Here is a 21,124-nt window from a genome sequence, read left to right on the forward strand (position 1 = left end):
AGATAGGCAGTTAGGGAGATCAGGCTAGGAGGGGAGAGCAGATAGGCAGTTAGGGAGATCAGGCTAGGAGGGGAGAGCAGTTAGGCAGTTTGGGGGATCAGGCCATAAGGGGAGAGCAGTTAGGCAGTTAGGGCAATCAGGCCAGCAAGGGAGAGCAGTTAGGGGCATCAGGCAGGCAGGCAGGCAGGTAAATAGTTAGGAGCCAGTGCTTCCAGATTACGAGAGGGATCCTGGATTGGAGAGGGTGCAGGCTGGGCTGAGGGACATCTCCTCCCATACACGAATTTCGTGCACCGGGCCTCTAGTACCTTAATAAAAATTGTAAAATATAATTAACCTGAAGTCCAATATGTCATTTATGTTAAAAAAGAAAAGATGGAATTAAAAGTATTTTCTACCCTCACACACTATTTGTTTAAACTAATCAACTTATTCTTAAAAGAAAGCACTTACTAAATGAAAACGAATCCTGCCCTGTTGCTCAGTGGTTAAAGTGCCAGTCCCCATACCCGAAGGGTCATGGGTTCAATTCCTGGTCAAGGGCATATACCTGGGTTGCAGGTTCCATCCCCAGCCCTGGTTGGGGTGTGTGCAGGAGACAACCAATCAATGTGTCTCTTTTACATCGATGCTTCGCTCTCTGTCCCTCTCGCCCTCCCTTCCTCCCTTCTACTCTCTAAAAATCAATGGGAAAAACATCCTTAGATGAGGATTAACAAAACAACAAAACAAAACAAAACAAAATCCTGGCTCCTGTCTAAAATATTCTACATTTTAAAATGGTAGAATCTGAATTGGTAAGATTTTAGAGTAACATGAGCAGTTACATCATCCACACTTTAATGATCAAAGTTTATTATAAAATGGATTGTACTGACACTTGATATAATCTGTGAGTATACTTTTAACTTGAATGTTTATCTGCATGAAATGCCTTTAGACATTCTGACAGCTTACATTACACAAACACATGAATAGACAGTTTTGAATGCTGTCTCTTTCTTTTCAAGCTCCAAATTACGTTTTATCTACCTTCTGTAGCCATACATCTGCTCTTATAACCCAAGTGACTTCTCAGCCCCAATAGCCACCTATAGGCAAAATCTTTATTGTATTGGATTTATAATACCAGGAGTAAGCATCAACCAAAGGTGTGGGATGAAGACTATTAAAAACCCTTACAGGCCCTAACCGGTTTGGCTCAGTGGATAGAGCATCAGCCTGTGGACTAAAGGGTCCCAGGTTCGATTCCGGTCAAGGGCATGTAACTTGGTTGTGGGCACATCCCCAGTAGGGGGTATGCAGGATGCAGCTGATCGATGTTTCTCTCTCATCGATGTTTCTAACTCTCTATCCCTCTTCCTTCCTCTCTGTAAAAAAAAAATCAATAAAATATATTTTTTAAAAAATGAAATAAAAACCCTTACAGGCCCAGCCAGTGTGGCTCAATGGTTGAGCATCAACCTATGAACCAGGAGGTCACAGTTTGATTCCTGGCCAGGGCATATGCCCAGGTTGCAGGCATATAGGAGGCAGCCAATCAATGATACTCTCTCATCATTGATGTTTCTCTCTCTCTCTCCCTCTCCTTCCTTTCTGAAATCAATAAAAATATATTTTTAATGATAAAATAAAAATGCTTACAGTATCGAAGGCCATTTTCCACCTTACCATCTACCTCATCAGTGGTTTGTTCACTGCTTCTCTTTTGATTCACTAATATGCTTCTTGAGTTCTAGACAATTCATTTACTTAACAATTATTTTTTGTATTCTGTTATGTAGGCTATGGGGCTAAAAAGAAACCCTGAATATAGTGGCAACAGAAAGACAAAGGACCTGTCCTCAGATAGCTCAGCATCTTTGGGAGGTTATAGATTCAGAAAGTTGAAAGTGATGGCACAATAGAACCAGAGTTATGATGGGATCGGAGGACTGCAGGGAGGAAGGCAGATTTCTCAACCAGGGAGGCATGCTTAGTAAGGAAAAAAAATGAGGGTATGGGCATTACTTATTTGATGCCTACTTACCATCCATAACCAGGGTGACTGGGGAATACGGGCAGGAAAAAACCATAAACATATGAGCAGAGCCCTAAAGCTTTAGAAGTCTGTATATAAGCATGCAATGAAGGCTTTACCACGGGGGTGGGGGGGGGGCGGAGTTTAGGAAATATAAAGACAATACTACTTTGTAAAAATCCCATTCTATTTCACTGATTTGTAGATATATCACTGAAGTGAGCCAATTGATGCTAAGTGGAAACATAGGGAACAAATCTAATTTGGAAAAATTCTATCCCCAAATAATATAATTAATTTGTCTTTAATTGGGGAAATATTTGGGCATCAGGGTGACTTATGCTAGGCAACTAAATTCTCACAGAATGCTGCCAATTGAGTAAGAAGCAAAGTTCATTAAAAAGCCACTATAAACCTTTCATGTTCTGAAACTGTGCACTTGGAGGGAGGTTCTGGCCAGACTGGTTAGTGATAGATGCCCTTTTAGAAATGAAGAATAATCTCTTACTTTTTATGCACTTTAGCAACAGAGATATCTTGCACATTTAGTCTTGCTATTTCTTTGCATAGAAGCTTAGTCTTCATAGAAAACCATTCATTCAACAAATTTTTATCTAGTGTCTAAAACGTGCCATGACCCAAAACCCTCATTTGTGTTATGCACTTGAGTAATGGCTCTCATCAGTCATATAAAGGTCTGAAGATACAGGCAAAATTACTTAACCAGTAGCTTAAATGCTTAGGTAAGCTCTCCCTCAAACCTCAAACCCTATAATAAAACGAGGGCTAAAATGTCACAAACCTAGCCATATTTTTTATCTGAGCCATTTTTTAAGATAGAGTTTCAATAAATATTATTCCTTTAGCATGCCATAAATTCACTTCTATAGCTTCAAAAGCTTGCTCATAGTTTTATGGTTCTCAATTTTAGTGAATTTGTCCATACTCCACCATCAGTCTTTGGCCTTCCAAAATATTCACAATAAATAATTCAGAAATAGCATCCCTTCTATTTTTCCCGGATAATGTTTTTATTTATTATTATTTTTCCTCTTCCTTATTTCAGATCTCATTCTCCCCCATTATCCAAAGAACATTCTGATGTTTAATAATGATGGTAACTTAGAAAAAAAACTGAGGTAACATTTTTGAAAGTTTAAACTCATGACCCAACAGTAACCTGGCTGACATTTGGAAAGAGTTTAAGAATCACCAAGAACCCAGCACCTTGATTGTTTTTTCAACTAACTAAGCAATGATAGAAAAAAGATTTCTCTTTGTGTGCCTGTAATATTCTGCCAGATACGTTTATAGATATTTACTTGGAAACCATTTCTTAGAATCCCTGTTTCTCCGAAGCAGCGAGACAAGGTGGGCTGCCTAAGACATCCTCTCGGTGGATAATGCATTGCTTCGGGCAGAAGGAAGCTCCTATAATAAAACCTCCGGGTGAGCTTGGTCCATGAGGGTTTTGAATACCCGAGGGAAACAATGCAAGGACCAAGTTTGAAATTTGAGGCAATTGTCACTGCCAACACATTATGGTAAAATCACTCACACCATTTACCTGCCCATGTTAGTAAATTGACCAATTTGTCACTCTCATTTTTATAAGCCAAAAGAGGGACACAAGAAAAAAGTCTCCCTTGTATGTTTATAACCCAAGAAAGGAATGCAAGAAAAAAGGTTTATTTTACAGATTATTCATTATTTACTTTAGGCAGTTATTGTTAAGTCTTAGAAGTTAAATCAAAAGGATGATGGGATTTCACCAATCCTGGGCCCTGGGGGAGAATGTTACCTATGTCTTCACCACAGATATTCCTATGCACCTTCAGAGTTAGACCTCACAGCATCATGGAAGAGAGCAACACATTTGAGGAGACTCACTTATTTACAACCTACTCTTATGGCATCTATATATATAAAAGTGTAAGCAACCATTACGACCAAATGACCAGAATGACTGGAGGGACCAGTTGCTATGATGCGCACTGACCAGCGGGGGCAGACGCTTAATGCAGGAGCTACCCCCTTGTGGTCAGTGCGCTCCTGCAGCCAATCTCCCCCAGTCAGCCAACCTCCCGTGGTCCCTCCCCACCCTGCCGGAAGGTCCTGATCACCTGATCAGGGCCGGGCCCTAGACTGGGCCAGGGAACTGGAGGTGGGTGGTGGTGGATGCTGCCCCTTTCCCAGGGGGGCCAAGGACCAGCTCCCTCCTCAGGGCCTGCGACCAACCTCCCATGCCCAGTCCCTCCCCCAGGCTGGCAGGCCCCGATTGGCCTGCCGCCTGCCTGCCCGCCATGGTGGCGGCACAGAGGCAAGGGAAGGAGGAGGGGGGGAGACAGGGAACCACGTGGTGGCGGCATTGGCATCAGGCATCCGTTCCTTCTGTGCCCAGCCGGGTGACCATCGCCTCCTCTCCCAACCCCGCCAGGGCCTTCGGGGCCTGATTGGCCTGGCCCTGATCGCAGGCCAGGCCTAGGGACCCCCACTCGTGCAAGAATTTTGTGCACCAGGCCTCTAGTCTATAGATATTTTGTTCAAGGCCACTCTGTTAATTTTTAATTTATGGATTGGTACCATATTTCCTTTAAATATTCTCTTAATAAGCCTCTTTGTAAGTATTGACTAGTGCTGAACCTACAAGCCATGTAAGTCCCACTACATATAAGAACTTTATGTATGGGGGAGATAAATAACTTACCTGAAATTCCTGCCCTCAACCCCACATCTAAAATAATCTCAACCAATACCTAGTTGTTGCTTAGAGAACTGGTTATAGGAGGTGGCTGCTGTAGGGGACATGGCTCCATCCAATACCCTTACATTCCCTGTGCCATGTCTGTGTGCCCTATGGTGGGCCATATTTCATGTGGCCTTCACCTGTGACTCCCATCAGAAGGCTGAACTTGGACTGCTGAAGCAACTTTGCTGCTCAGAGAAGCCAGAAGTGCCTGGGAAATTACATCCTTCAAGGCTTACCAATCAGCCCAGTTTGCATGAAAATGAAGGGTTTCTCAAGATGTGGGATTTTCAGTGTTAAAAGCAGGAGAGGCCCAGGCAAATTGAGATGGTTGTTCATCGAATGCACCCCCAATGCCACTAGTGGGCAGTCCTTAGCCAATATCAGACCAGTGCAGGAGTACGAAAGCCCAGTTCCTTTGCCTCGAGTTGGGACCAACGTTCAGGTACAATTATGCTCCAGATCTCCTTGCAGGGTTCCGCTGAGGCGGGAACTTCTCTTACTTGGCATCTTCCCTCCTGTATCTGGTTTCCTGGAAGCACTTCCTTCATAAACACTTCCAATCCATCCCCATCTTAGTGCCACAGTCTGACCTCCCCACTGAAGCTATCTACATTCCCCGAGTGTTCGAAAATCATAGGCTGTGTCTGTCATGGAGATCCACAAGGCAGTTACAGATTTCATCTTAGCCACTTCTTTTGGCTTCCTCTCCTGAACAAAACCTTGTAATAGAGATATCAGCAGGTGGAAGAGTCCTCGTGTTTCCTCTTCTTGGGTCAACTTGGTCAGGATAAAGATGGCAGAAATGGCAGCAGAGGCTAATGGTGGCTCTGATGGGGGGGAAAAACCCACAAAAAACAAACAGTTAAAGAAGAGATGCAGAATATAAATAATGAACCCCGGGTCGTTAAGATTTGATTCGTTCTTGTAGAGTGGGGCTCAAGGGGTGTTTCTCCTGAAATAAAACTAAAATCTCTAGTACATTTTAAGAAAACAATTTCTCAACTATGATATTAGTAGAGTTTCGTAATGATATTTTTATGTGCCGTTCCAGATATTTTTCTGAAACTGTAACTCAATAAAATATGAACCTGACCTGGAACTGTCCTTTTTTTATATATGAAAAGCTCTCCATTACTGACTTGCTTTCTCTCTTTGAACCACTGATGTTACTACATGATGAGGAGCAAATTGCAATAATTTACCAAATACTACTACTAATAATAATAATAAGGTAGCGTTACATCTCATGTGTTTGATTTAAGGAAAAGGGTTTCCCTTTCAGGACCCCATGAATGTACAAGGTTCAAACAAAGTGCGGGCGCTAATGAGCAGACTGTTTTCCCGTGCAGGGCCCCGAACAGAATGACTTCATTCAGGGCTACTGCTCGCGCATGGAAAGTGTTGGTAAGAAATCCCACAGAGTTCAGACGACCTTTTCCTAACTTTCGTTTTTTTTTCCCCTGTTTGTCTTTCGAGTCTAAGCCAGGGATAACATAAATATTCATCAGCTGATATTTGCAGTAGCTGTGAAGTTATGAATGAGGCCATGCGGCTCCCCTCCTGTCCCATCTACGGAATGGCAGCCTCTCCTCCCAGCTCCTGGCCAAACGACACTTTCCAAAATCCCCAAAGTGGACTAGTAGGCTTTTCAAATTCAGTATTTTTTTTTTCCTTTAATGCTCAAAGCAGAAATGCTGTCTGCTTAATGTTTACCCTGGGATTACAGAAGAAGAAAAAGAAAAACATTCCCCTGCCAAGCTTGAAGCCTTCAGATGCCTTGACACAGCAGGCAAATGTGTTAGTAGCTCAACATATTGGTAGCATATATCAATGTTATGATCGTTGCAGGTTTCCTTTTTATATTAAATATGAGACAGATACCTGAGGCATTTATTGTGTGAAGAACAGGGAAAATAGCCACAGCTTGGATCTGTTTCTGCTGTTTTGTTAGTCACCTGGGCAGGTGTTGGAGAGAGATGTTGGAAAACACTTTTGAATAAGACAACTTCAAGTAGGTCCTCGATGTTGAGACATAAAAACATGAAAATTGTGCCTGTCTTAAGGCCTGGAATGGAGCTGGTCTTCCTGTAATCCAGATTTCCAACAAATCAGCACTTTAGAGTCTGGAATTTTTTTTTTTTTAATCTTCCAGGGCCTCTCGTACAAATAAAAACTAAGTACAAGGTGTGTTGTAAATGGAAACAAGAGACTGTGTGGTGACAATGTCAATCAATGAATCAATCCACAGTAGTTGATAAACATAAATAAAACACATTTTTATAGATACAGGATAAATATTGTCAATGGGCAATATTCTCCTTTTTAAGTTTGCTCATCAGTGTGTTTTATTCAAAACCCAACATTTGGTCTGTCCTTGTCGCTGTAGAAATGTTACAAGTTATCTGGGTAATTCTAGGACCCGAGGATCATTTTTTAAGAAGTGTTCCTCCAAATGCCATACTCAGAAGAATCGTCTTAGGAATGTTCCGTGTTTCTGAATTTTAAATAACAATTGCAAATCAACATCTCCTCTAATCACTGCTCTGTATTTTGGGGGGTTTTGGCCATCTTACCCACATCTGATAGTGGAAATAATTGTCTAAACCACCAAACCATACGGAAGAACAAGCCCTCAGGTATTCAAATAAGGACCAGATCCCAGGCCGGTGAGAAATCTGACTGGAACAGATACTCATGGCTGGATGCCTGTCTCTATCTTCATCCCGGAGTCTAGCTCTGCCAGGGCTAAAGGGAAGCCAGAGGCAAGTGTTCAACTGTATTCTCCCTGGCTCCAGGCCTCTCCAGAATAAGACCTGGTGAACTCCTGTTGGAGGGAGTCAAAGGCAATGACCTTTTGTAGGAAAAAAAAACAGACATTAATAGCAATGATGGATTGTCACACACACCCTAGAGACGCTTGGGAGGCCAGATGAGTTAGAGCAGCCAGAAAAGTATTTCTTCTCCCTCTCATCCCTTCTCAATACTGAGCATTCTGTCTGATCCGGAAGTAGCAGAGAGGAGAATTATGTGTTGAGCCTTCTCTATGAAATTCTTTTTTTCAAAGCACATCAGATCACAATGTCAAAAAGAATTCCAATTAGATATTCATTACACTTATATTATCGGGAAAGAAAGTAACCTGATTCAACAGTGGCTTGTAAAATCTTCTGTGCAAGTGATTGTATGTTTTGATGTTGAGCACAAACAAGGAAAAATGTTTTATATATATTTTTTAATTGATTTCAGAGAGAGAGAAAGGGGGAGAGAGAGACAGAAACATCAATGATGAGAGAGAATCATCAATGGGCTGCCTCCCACATGTGAATAGAGCCCTCAACCCAGGCATGTGCCCTGACCAGGACTCGAACTGAGACCTCCTGGTTCACGGGTCAATGCTCAACCACCGAACCACACCAGTCAGGCCAGAAATATTGTTTTTAATTTTTTTATTTCCTTTGTACTTGAAGGACTATTTACATATTAAAGACCACTTCCTGTGGTTTAGCCTTTTTTCATTCCTCCGGCTTCTCCAGAAACACTGTATTTTCTGTGTCTTTTCAAGTACACAGCTAGAATTTTCAACAGGACAAGACACTTTATTCAGATAAGCTGAGGCATATCACAAGTGCTAGTATAATATATCATGTTCCATCAAAGTGGCCCATGTAATTTATAATTCAAATTGAGAAACTTTGGAAGTAAATGGGGCATTTACTCTGGGAGAAAGAGCATTAAATTGAGACTATTGTGGGCAAACTGAAGCATATGATCCCTTCCTCTCATTCTGAATCAGTCTTCTAGATGATTCTCTCTACTTTTATCTTCAGTTAAAGATAAAAGTTCACTTTTGTTCTCTGGATAATGCATTGCTTTCCTTTTTAAAATTTTATTTTATTGTTTAAAGTATTACAGTTAGTAGCACATATGTCTCCTTTTTTTCCCCCATTGACCTTCCCCCGGCCTCGCCTCCCCTACCCCCTGGCACATGTCCTCACCCCCCCCCTCCAGTGTCTTGTGCCCATTGGTTATGCTTATATGCATGCATACAAGTCCTTTGGTTGATCTCTTACCTTCCCCCCCACAACAGTCCCCAGCCTTCCCACTGTAATTTGACAGTCTGTTCCATGCTTCTCTGTCTCTGTATCTATCTTTTTATTCATCAGGTTATAATGTTCTTTATTATCCATAAATGAGTGAGATCATGTGGTGTTTTTCTTTCACTTCCTGGCTTATTTCACTTAGCATAATGCTCTCCGGTTCCATCCATGCTGCTGCAAATGGTAAGAATTCCTTATTTTTTATAGCAGCGTAGTATTCCATTGTGTAGATGTACCATAGTTTTCTAATCCACTCATCTGTTGATGGGCATTTAGGCTGTTTCAAAATCTTGGCTATTGTAAATTGTGCCGCTATGAACATAGGGGTGCATATATCCTTTCTGATTGGTGTTTCTGTTTTCTTGGGATATATTTCTAGAAGTGGGATCACTGGGTCAAATGGCAGTTCCATTTTTAAATTTTTGAGGAAACGCCATACTGTTATCCACAATGGCTGCACCAGTCTGCATTCCCACAGCTTTCTTTTAGGAAATTTAATACCACTTTATTTGAGTGCTATACCAAATTATCATCAATACCCATTACTCATTCTGCATCCTCCCAAGTGCTTTGGAAGATGTTATCTACCTCTTGTCTTCCCTTTGATGATGTCAATGATCTCTAAAATATAGCATGCAAATAACCGTATGCTATGCCTGTATGTAGAGCCAGTACTATCTCAAGGAAAATAGAAAATTAGATTGTTTATTTCCTTTGCTTGGTAGTCTGAGATAAAACTGTTGATTCTCTATTCTGAAGAATACTCAGCTCCCAATAGCAGGATCAAGATAATTAACAAGATACAAAAGGACCTCAGACTACTTCCGTGGGGTCAGTGTCAACAGATGTGAGGGAAGAGCACCTTGATAGAATGGCAACTTCAACCCATTGGTTTTGACTGGAGGCCTCCATGATGCCAGCTGATTTCTTCCTCAGTAAATTTTCTTTGCTGTTTGATAATCTTGAGGAGCCATTGTACCTCTCTTGCTTTGTACAATTCCTTCAGTATTGTTATGTGGAAGATAAAGCTGTACCACTTCAAAGTTTATAATTTTTTTCTTTTTTTTAATTTATTTTTATTGTTGAAAGTAATACAGATGTCCCCCTTTTTTCTTCCTTGACCCCTTCTAGCCCATACCAGTCCCTAGCCCCAGGCCTTCACCCTAGTTTGTCTGTGTCCATGGGTCATGCATATATGCATACAAGTTCTTTGGTTGATCTCTTCCCACCCATCCATCCTCCCCCACCTTCCCTCTGAGATTCCTCAGTCTGTTCCATGCTTCAGTGTTTCTGGATCTATTTTGTTCATCAATTTATTTTGTTAATTAGATTCCACATATGAATGATATCAAGTTATACTTGTCTTTCTCTGGCTGGCTTATTTCACTAAGCATAATACTCTCCAGGTCCCTCCATGCTGTCTCAAGGGGAAGAGACATAAATTTTGAAGTACTAATCACCTGAAGTCTACAGATATTATTAAACTGATGAGGAACAGTCTGACAGGGATTTGTACTAAACATGGATTGTTGTTTTTTACCATTAAACTTTAATTTGTTATTTAAACTTTATCAATTATCTCCAGCTCTGCTACCATTATTTGACTGACCTTGGATGAATCATAATCCTCCAAGTGCATTTTCTAAACTAAAGATGAAAGGGCTGTGTTTTTAGCATTTCTCATACTGCATTACACAGAATTTTAGTTTTTATTACATTAATTATAGGCATATACAAAGTATTTATGGAAAATACCTGGTTTAACACAGTTAATTAGATTCCTTTAATCTAAGACTTGAGATCAATTAATAGGCAGATGTGTCTTATCAAACCATAAGACTTAACTTTAAATGTATGTGATTAATTTATGCACTTCAACCATAAAACAATCAAGAAGTTAAATTTGCAAGAGTGAACACACTAGCTTTGAAATAATATGTGAAACTTAACATCAAACATTCTGTGGTCTTAAGCTGACAGTTTGGTCCTGGGTCACTGATGTGTGGTCAAGCAAACAAAGTAAGACACTACCCACAGTGGGATCCCAGGCAATTCTCTGGCCAGCATCAAATTTCCCAGTTACCAAGTGATGCTGTACCCTTCAGGTGTTACAAGGTTATGATCAAAGAACTCATATGTTTTTATATGAATATATGACCAGAAGACATTAATTTGTAAAGAGACCCACTAGTACACACACACACACACACACACACACACACACACACACACAATACAAAGTGCCAAGTTAAATTTGAATATCAGATAAACAACAAATAATATTTTAGGTTAACTATGTCCCAAACATCACCTGGTATATACTTATACAAAAAGGCATTTATTATTTCCACAGGGAACACATTGTTTTGTTTCCAGTAAGATTTCCTTACTCTGGAAAGAGTAGCACCCTTTGTCTTCCCTCTTCTACACACAACATTTAGGATTCACAGTCGCCCCACATTCATATTGTACCTTATATCTCTGACCATGTTTGATTGGTCAAGGGGTGCAAAAGTGACTCAAGTAGAGTTCTGCTCTCTGATAATCTTGAAGTGAAGGTGGAACAAGAGCATGAATTCTTCCTGGTTGCAGAACAAGGAGATGTGAACCTGGGGACCTGTAGGTAGCCATGTAACCCACTAATTTGAGCATGCTGGTCTGCAGTGAGAAAGTAATAAAGTCAACATTCTGGGAGAACCAAAGGGAAGAAAAACAAAATGAGTCCTTTTTGCTTTTACAGTCCCTAGACCCAAGTTTCTAAAGGCTCAGCTGCCTCCATGTTCTTCCCGTGGCTTGGTGGTTCAACACTTCTTATGATATAGTAATATACTAAAAACCCCTCCTTCTGTTTTATTGTTGCAAGTTATAAAATCTCAATGGGACATTGTTGAGGATGCCTAAACAAAAAAAAATATTCTCAGAAGAACTGAAGGAATATTAATTACTCACCACATTTTAGAAACTAATTATTGCATAATTGAGATGGGGCACACCCACATCACCCAACTTGTGAGGCCATGAACCCATTAATCAGAGAGCAGATCAGAGGCCTTGCAATTGAGTAACATTCGACTACATCATCTAACATATTCCAAGAACTCTAAAATTCTATGACTTTGTGACATTTAATAATTTATCAATCTCAGTTTGGTAGTTATTTGTTATAAAAACATCAAATAAATGTTTAAATGATGAGACCTATTCTTAAGAACATTGTACTATTTAATATTAATATCCCTTTTTATTTTTGTTCTTAAAAACAAAGAAAATTTCCCAATAGCAATTTATGAGCATAAAATACTCATATATAAAATCAGTATTCTGAGAATTTTTTGTTAAATATTGTGATTTTAAATTTTCTTAATTGAAATCCTTAGGCATTTGCTATATTTGATGCCAACCATAGAATGTCAGAGTTGGTTCTAAAAACAAAAAAAAATTCTAATATCCCTGACAAATGTTCACTGATTAGTTTATCAAGTATTTATTGAATAACTACATTTTTTTTGTGTGTGTATAAGGTGCTGGTAATACAGCACAAAACAAGACAGATTCTCTGCCTTCATGAACATTAATAGACATTACAATCCAGCATTTAGTACTATTTTCTCATACTTTTTCCTTATTTGTATTTGTTTTGTTCTTGCACATTATACACTTTTATGAATATATTTACCTCACACATGTAAGAAAGTAAAGATTGTCACAACTCAACCCAAAGATTGTGGTGCATTCTATAAGCATCACTTGTTATCCAGGCATCATTACCATATTGCTTGCTTTCCCTTAATTATGGCCAAAACTGGAAACAATGCTACATGTGTAGACAGAACACAATGAGGGACACTCTTTCTATTGTTCTTGACACTATATTTTTGTTAATATAGTAGAGGATTCCTAAGTATTACAGTTAGTGATAATAGAACCCAGTCCTCCCTGAGATAAGCATTGAAAGCACCAAAACGAAGAGCAGAAAGCAGTGTGCCATAACAGAATGAGATCCCTATCAGGAGCAGAAAAAAAATCTGGATGGCAGCTCCTACTCAGTATTCATTGTGGCATGATCTCAATGCTCATAAATATCTAATGGCATCTAGGCATCCTCTAGAAAATTAAAGGTCATGTGCACAAAATTCTACGCCCCTACTGCTTTGTACCATCCATGTGAAACTGGTCAAAACTTGTTTAAAAATAGTCTATTGTCCAGTAGCTGATATGTTATCATGCGATAGTTGGTGGCAAACATAACCACTCATTTTACTGGACTTCTTCATTAGTGCAGACAAGGTCTGATTATGAGCATTTTTAAACAGGGTCTGCTGTTTCTCAGTTTTATCTTAACGCTTAGTTCAGTCGGAGCAAAAATATAAATGAATCTAGACTAAGGAAACCATGTTGGCTCTTACATTGAATTGGACTTCTGAGAGTACCTGACTTATACTTTGTTTCTGAATGAGAGTCAAAAACTCAGAAGGGACAGCAATACATCAAATAAATTGAAGCTGCTGTGAAGAGTTGTGTTCTTGCACCACGTGAGCCTTATTTTGTTGTTGTTGTTCTTGTTGCAGTTCTATAACCTCTCATTCCCCTCTGTTGGACAAAGTAAAAAATACTGGAGGACCTTGTGAACCTTCATCATGTGCAAAGTTTGGATAAGCCACAGGAATGTCAACATTAATGAAAATTAGTAGAGACTAAATAATTGTAATTACTTCATCATGTATCATTTTCAATTAATTCTAAAAATATGCTTTGCTACTTCTTACTTACCTAAAGCTTTGAAGACCTTTGGAAGTAAGAGTGTTAGTGCAGGGGATATTTAGTAGAGGAGGGAGAGACTCTCATTCCTGAAATCTTGGGAGGAGGCATCTCAGATGGGGCAGCAGTTTGGGCATCAACCTCCCATGCCCTTTTTACCACTTCCTTCCTGAGAAAGGGCCAATGACTGTGGTGAGTGTCTTGCTTTCCAAAGACCGTTCTTTCTGTGTTTATTTGCCCGCACTTGCATCATTTTCTCAATTGTGTACCTGCCCAATAAAGGATGGACAAGAGATGGCAAAAGAGTTGAAAGCCATCAAATCATTCTGGATAAATTGTTAGCAGACCTGGAATAAGATTAGCCAAGAAACATAAGCAAAAAAAAAAGACTTTCGGGAGAAATCTGTGGATTTCATTTAGATTGTGTTTCCATGACAATAAAGCATCTGGTTGATTTAATGGAAAGTAGGCAAATTGTTTATGCAATTGTGTAGATAAAACCATCAGTTGATCCAATAATTGAATTTTCAAATTAATGGGTTCTGGCTTTCATTTACACTGCCTTGTCCATAATCATGAATATTTAATAGTTGCACAAATTCAATTTTTTATTTTTATTTTTGGTAGATTAACAGTTTACTATTGCCTAAATTTTCAAATATTTTTGTTGGTCTGTCAGGTGTTTTTCTCGTAGATATGTATATGTGTGGTTGGGAGTATTGCAAACAGAGATTTTTGAGACAGATTATTGAGAAATTTTTTTAAACGAGTTTTGTCCTGACTGCTTTTTTAGTGACTTTAAAAAATGCACTACTTGTCCTAGCTAGTTTGGCTCAGTGGATAAAGCGTCAGCTGCGGACCAATGGGTCCTGGGTTCGATTCCAGTCAAGGGCATGTACCTTGGTTGCAGGCTCCTCCCTGGCCCAGGCCCAGGAGGCAACCAATTGATGTGTTTCTCTCACATTGACGTTTCTCTCTGTCTTTCCCTCTCTCTTCTGCTCTCCCTAAAAACCAATGGAAAAATATCCTCGGATGAGGAATAACAACAACAAAAAATGCACTACTTAAAACAGGGATGTTCATATCGTGACACATATTATATTAAATTACTATAATTCAGAAAGTCTCAAAAAATCAGAGTAATAGTGTTCATTAATATTTGAACTAAATAGCCTGGTTATAATATCAACTAATATTTGAATACAAAAATACATTTTTACTAAGGCAAAACTATTTTCTACTTTATTGAGAATTTTTTCAAAAAATATGAGAGATTAGCATGTTAATATTAAAACCAGATAATATGGTATCATGCATAAAGGAAAGTCAGAACCAAAAGTGTATTCTTGACTCAAGTTCTTGGTTCAAAGAGGTGCCAAAGTTCCAGAGAGAAAGACCCTATTGGTACCAATTTGCTATTTAGGATACAGGGTTCAGGGTTCTAACTCTACACGACATGTTTCACTATGTCTAACAAACTTTGCTTCTGCTTCTACACTACATGCCATATGTTCTTTTTTTTTTTAATCCTCACCCAAGGATATGTTTTTATTGATTTTAGAGAGAGGAAGGAGAGAGAAGGAGAGAGAGAGAGAGAGAGAGAGAGAGAGAGAGAGAGAACATTGATATGAGAAAGATCAATTGGTTGCCACCCACACCTGCCTCAACTGGGGATCATACCCACAACTTAGGTATGTTCCCTGACTGGAAATCGAACCCACAACCTTTCAGTGCATGGGACAATATTCCAACCCACTGAGCCATCCCACCAGGGCCAGATATCCTTATTACTGTCATTTTTAGAATAGCTTACACATATCATTTCTTGTAGTTTAAAAGGGCATTACTATTCATTATTACATACATTAGTGATACACCATTCCACCTAAAGGATGAAAATTTATATTCACAATTATTTTTTCAAGATGATGTGCTCACTAAGTAGCTGGACTGGGCCATAAACTCAAGAGTTTAGGCAAAATTTTTGGAATCTTCCCCATAAACCATAACTGAGAAGATTAATAACTAAAAATCAAAGCTAGTATCAATGTAGTATTTATCTTCCAAATAATTTAAAACATTATTTCATTTATTACTTCAATTGATGTTCCTGCCATACAGGTAAGAGCTACTACAACATTTTATGTTTTAAATTGGAAAGCTACATTGAACAGACTTTATGTGACTTGCCCATGGTAACCATTTAGCAAGGTTAGTCTTGAGTCTATTCAATAAAGTTTACTCAGTGCCTAAGGTTGTTCTGAACATCTAGATCTGTGCTATCCATACAGTACACATGAGACTAAAAAAATTTAAATTAATTAATAACATGAAACATTCAAAGTAGGCACATTTCAACTGCACAGTAGCCACATATAGCTAGTGGCTATGATCTTGGAGAGCACAGATATAAAACATTTTCATCATCACAAAAAATGTATGGGGCAGCATTGATCTGGATAATAGGAATCTTTAAATGTTTGTTTTAATAGAAAAAAAGTCCCAAAATTTATAATAACCACTGATATTACTATTGTTATAGCATTGCTGGTAAGGCTAACAAAGAAAAATAGAGAACAATGTAAAAGCATATGTTAATGATTGACATGAGACATATGCTGATAAAGCTTTTTTTTCTTATATTTAAATGAAAAATAAAATAATGTGGTAGGCATAGTTTTGTTTTAAAATTGTGAATCATGTGATATTTGGTGTTATTTCAACTAAGGATATTGAAATTAAAAGATAAATTATTTTTCATGAATTCAAAGATAAAGAAATAATTTTTCAAACATCATGGTGGATAGGAGTCAGTTAACAGCAGGAGATGAAAGCAGGCAGGTCTCAATTTCTCCACATCCAAGGTAATGACAGATAGCAATCCAAAATGTCTGCAAAAAGTGTGACCCAAAAATATCATACTCATCTAACCTATCATTCAAATACAAAGCATCAGGCAGATTTTAAACACACACAAACTCAAGGAATACAGCTATACTTGAAAATACAATTTGCAATGAAATCCAGGGAACCAAGAAGAAGGGAATAAAAGTTCAGTGGGGAATGGAGAAGCTTATAGTAAGTAGTGAACCCATTTCAATGGAAATTAATAATAAATGATTTTAGAAGTTATTGTTACAGAAGAGAATGTTTTATACTTTGATGATATTAAAATCAAAACATATTAACAAAATTTGGACAGAAGAGGAGGAAAGAGGAAGGAAGAGGAAGTGTAAGGCTAATTTATATATTTTTATAACAATGAGAGAACTGATACTGTCTAAAATTGAAACATGTATATGCCAGAAACAAAAAATTACTCTAACCACTGATCTGTAATACTTTCAACAATAAAGATAAATTTAAAATATATATAAAATAAATAAATAAACTCAACTACTTGTTAAAGAAAAATAATAATAAATAAATACAATGTGCAGGTACTTTTAAGCTATATTTCTTTTTCAAAGAAGCATTTACCTTAATTTTAAGAATTTCTTCAATTTTACTTTATCTTCTACTAAATTCAAGTAAAACTAAATTGCATATTTTACTTAAATGTACCATTTATTGTATAGTTTATTTCAGTAAAGCCATTTCTATCTATATATACAACTGCTATTTATTACACACATGTAGCAATATCTGAAATCATATTCACCTGATACAAATAACAATGATCTCTATGTAGTAAAATCTGTGGTGATTTTTGTTTTTATTCTGTGAATTGCTTGAATTTTTTTAAATCTTTATTGCTGAAAGTATTACACATGTCCCCCTTTTTCTCCCTTTGGCCCCTTATAGCCTGCCCCCGTTCCCCACCGCAGGCCTCCACCACCCTGTTATCTGAGTCCATGGGTTATGCATATATGCATGTAAGTTCTTTGGTTGATCTCTTCCCACCCACCACCCTCCTCCACCTTCCCTCTGAGATTCCTCATTCTGTTCCATGCTTCTATGTCTATGTCATGCTTCTATGTCTATTTTGTTCATCAGTTTATTTTCTTAAATAAGTACTGTAAAAAAAAATACAAAGTGGAACTTGTTATACTATCTCTCCTGATAATAATTCTTACGAATAAGACTTTAAATGTTGATGTATAATTCACGATATATTCTTACGTATTTCACTATGCTATGTCCTCATTTCATAGCTAAGAATCTGAGGGTCATAAGGGGAAATAATGGTTCACCCAGTTAGTCACTCAGATCTTCAGAAACCTAACCCAATGCTTTCAGGAAGATTGGCCTTCACTTCTCTTTAGTGAGGTAGTAAGGGAGGACATTATCATAAATGACTCAATAAGAAGTTCCCACTGTTAGAAACAGACTAAAGACTGTGACCATAATGGGGGGTGGGGGGGATGGGAGGTAGGGTTAAACAGCTTTAAAGGTAGATGATCTAACCAGAAAATAAAGGCAGGAAACCAAGCCAGAATCTTTTCCCCAATGATGCTGAATCAAAGGAACAAACAAAATCAAATTTATTGCTCACTTGAATTCCAGCCCTTGTTTTGGCATTATTCAGGGTAACACAACTCTTCGTGCTCAGAAGATCCTGGAAAATTTTCAACTGAACCTATGCTCATTACCTAAAATAATCTTCAGAAAAATTTCAGTAGAGAAACTGAATAAAAAGAAGCATTCTTTATTTCTCCAACCAACTCTGGGCAACTACATTAGGGAGGAAAGAAGATAAGTGTTGCTCAAGTTAGATTTGAATAAGGGCAGGAAATTGCATCTTTTAAAACAGATAAGAGCTTCCATCCGATAAGTACATAATAATAGCTTCTATCATTTGAGTTAACATTTATATTATTTAAAATAAATTCTCATCCTGGTGTCGTTCTATAATTGGCGTGTGACAGAGTACACTTTGAAGCAAATGGAAGTTCAGAAAGCATCTTCTATCTTTATGTTATAAGCAACCTTCAGACTTTCCTAAACAGACAAACTTTGTTCTGTTGCTATGCAACTGATATGCAATACAGTCAATCAGACAGTAAATAAATTATACATTTGACAATGAAAAGTCTTTTCTCCCTGTTTGAGAGTAAGCCACAACTTCCTTTCATGTTATACTAACCACCACAGCCCTCTAAAGCTATGTCACAATCGCCAATATTTTGACAAGATAAACACATGAATGACTAAAACAGCAATGACACAGATGCAGTCAATACCATTTAATTCATTCCTGCAGGCCTGGGAACACGGGCACCCCAAAACTGGTGGAAAGAAGCAAGTTTATCCCACACCCACATTCTTCCTGGTAGCAGAATATAAGCAAATTTAAACAAGAGATTCTGGCAAATGCCGTTGGCAGTCACCCATCACTGCTAGGTCTCAGGCATGCTTCTATGTAAGTGCATAAGAGTGATTTTAGCCATGAGAGAAACACCTGTGAGGATAAGATGTTACAAGCCTGGGGAACTTGTGACTCATGGGCCAGACGGGGACAACAACCATGTTTAACATGACCTGCTCAATATTGACAACATTATTCTCCAACATTGAAAATCTTTATTTCTATTTTGTTTATTTTGTTCATTAGATTCCACATGTGAGTGAAATCGCATGGTATTTGTCTTTCCTTACTGGCTTACTTCACTTAGCATAACACTCTCCACATCTATCCATGCTGTCACAAAAGGTAAGATTTTCTTCTTTTTTTACAGCTGAGCAGTAAGTATTCCATTGGGTCAATGGACCACAGCTTTTTATACTTTCAGGGATCATTTCTATAGCTCATTACTAGCAAATCTGATTTGATGCTCCTTACTCTAGGCTAGACCAGTGGTTCTCAAAGTATGATGCCCAGACAAGCAGTATCAGCCTCACCTGGGACCATGTCAGGCCCCACTCCATACCTGCTCAATCAGAATCTATAGGAGGGGCCCAGAAATCTGCTTCAACATGCCCTCTAGTGACTATAATGCGTCCACAGGCTGAGAAACACTACTCTGGAGCACTACACATGTTGAATGACGTACAAGAAAAGCAGACTTGGCCTGCATTAACTGTCCCGGCCCTACAACCCCTCCCTCAACATATTTCAACAAACTAAAACACAGAAAAATTAATTGGCTTCCTCAAAGCATTTCTATCAACTTCAAGTAAAAAATTCCCCAGAAATGATGTGCAACTCACACACGCCATTCCTGTTTTAGCTACCAGATAGTTTCGGATTCAGTATTGCTACAACTGGACGGGAAACACTCCCCCAAAAGGTAAAGACAACTTTACATCAGTTTGACTATGGAAACAATACAGATCACAAAGTATTCAGTTATATTGCAACTCTGAAGAAAAAAAAAATGGAAATCTACATTCCAGGAGGGAGCATGGCTCTCAGAGGGCCATAAAAGCATCTAGAAATTCACAAATTAAGACCATTAATCCTATTTTCATGTAACTTGCATAAAATGTACTTAAAAGACCATATGTGGAGCTCCATTTGCTGGGAAGTTACCAGCTTTTTAGCACGTCACCATCCAACCACATACTCCAGTGTAACTAGAGTGAGTGTTCTTTGCCAACAGAAAAGTCTTTCTAAATCAGTTGGGGAAATCAGAGGTGCTTATTATATACCTATTAATCTATTAATATTACTTTAAAAAGCATGAAATAGTTACATGATATGACAGTAATATTCCTTCTTTCTGCTTGAACTAAACATGAAGAGGTAACTATTTCTTTTTAGAAGATTAAAGAATTCTATTTTATCAGATTTAAATATAATTTCAGAACAAAAGATCAATGTTTGTGTCCATCATAGTATTTATGAAATTTCTAGAATTTAAAGAAAGAAAGACAAAGAAAGTGAGATCCTTAATAATCCTATATAATAAAAGCCCAGCGACCGAATGGTGGAATGACCAGAACGACCAGTCGACCAGTCGCTATGATGTGCAGTGACCACCAAGAGGCAGATACTCAGTGCAGGAACTGCCCCCTGGTGGTCAGTGTGCTCCCACAGTGGGAGCACCGCTGGGCTGACCGGGATGAGTGGTGCTCCCACAGCGGGCCGATCCCCACAGGCCACGCCCCACACCAGTGCACGAATCCCATGCACCAGGCCTCCAGTAAAACAATAAGACATAATATAATGATCTTATTTTAAGGCAGTGTTTTTCTTATTTGTTTCACTCAGTACTTAACAGTGGTTGAACAACCAGGGAGTTGGTGAAAAATCAATCTCAAAATTACACTGACTACCAAGTCCACCTATAATCCATCATATGACTGGTTTGGGGATAAATCTAAAAGTTGGCCTCTGTGGGCAACCAGTGAAGCTGCACAGGACTCCACACTAAAAAAGGGGCCTCATGCCTGGGTTTAATGTTCTATGGCTGTTGGCTTAAAATTCTTAATAATTTCATCTTTGAGTTCATTTTTTATAATGAACCAAAGAGATAAGCTGGGGACCTGGAGCCTAGGTTCACACATTGTCTCATCCCCCACCATCTCCTCACCTCCCCTGAATGAATCCTTGGCTTC

This window comes from Myotis lucifugus, unplaced genomic scaffold (genome assembly GCF_000147115.1).
Source record: "Myotis lucifugus unplaced genomic scaffold, Myoluc2.0 scaffold_232, whole genome shotgun sequence".
Classification (NCBI taxonomy): Eukaryota; Metazoa; Chordata; class Mammalia; order Chiroptera; family Vespertilionidae; genus Myotis; species Myotis lucifugus.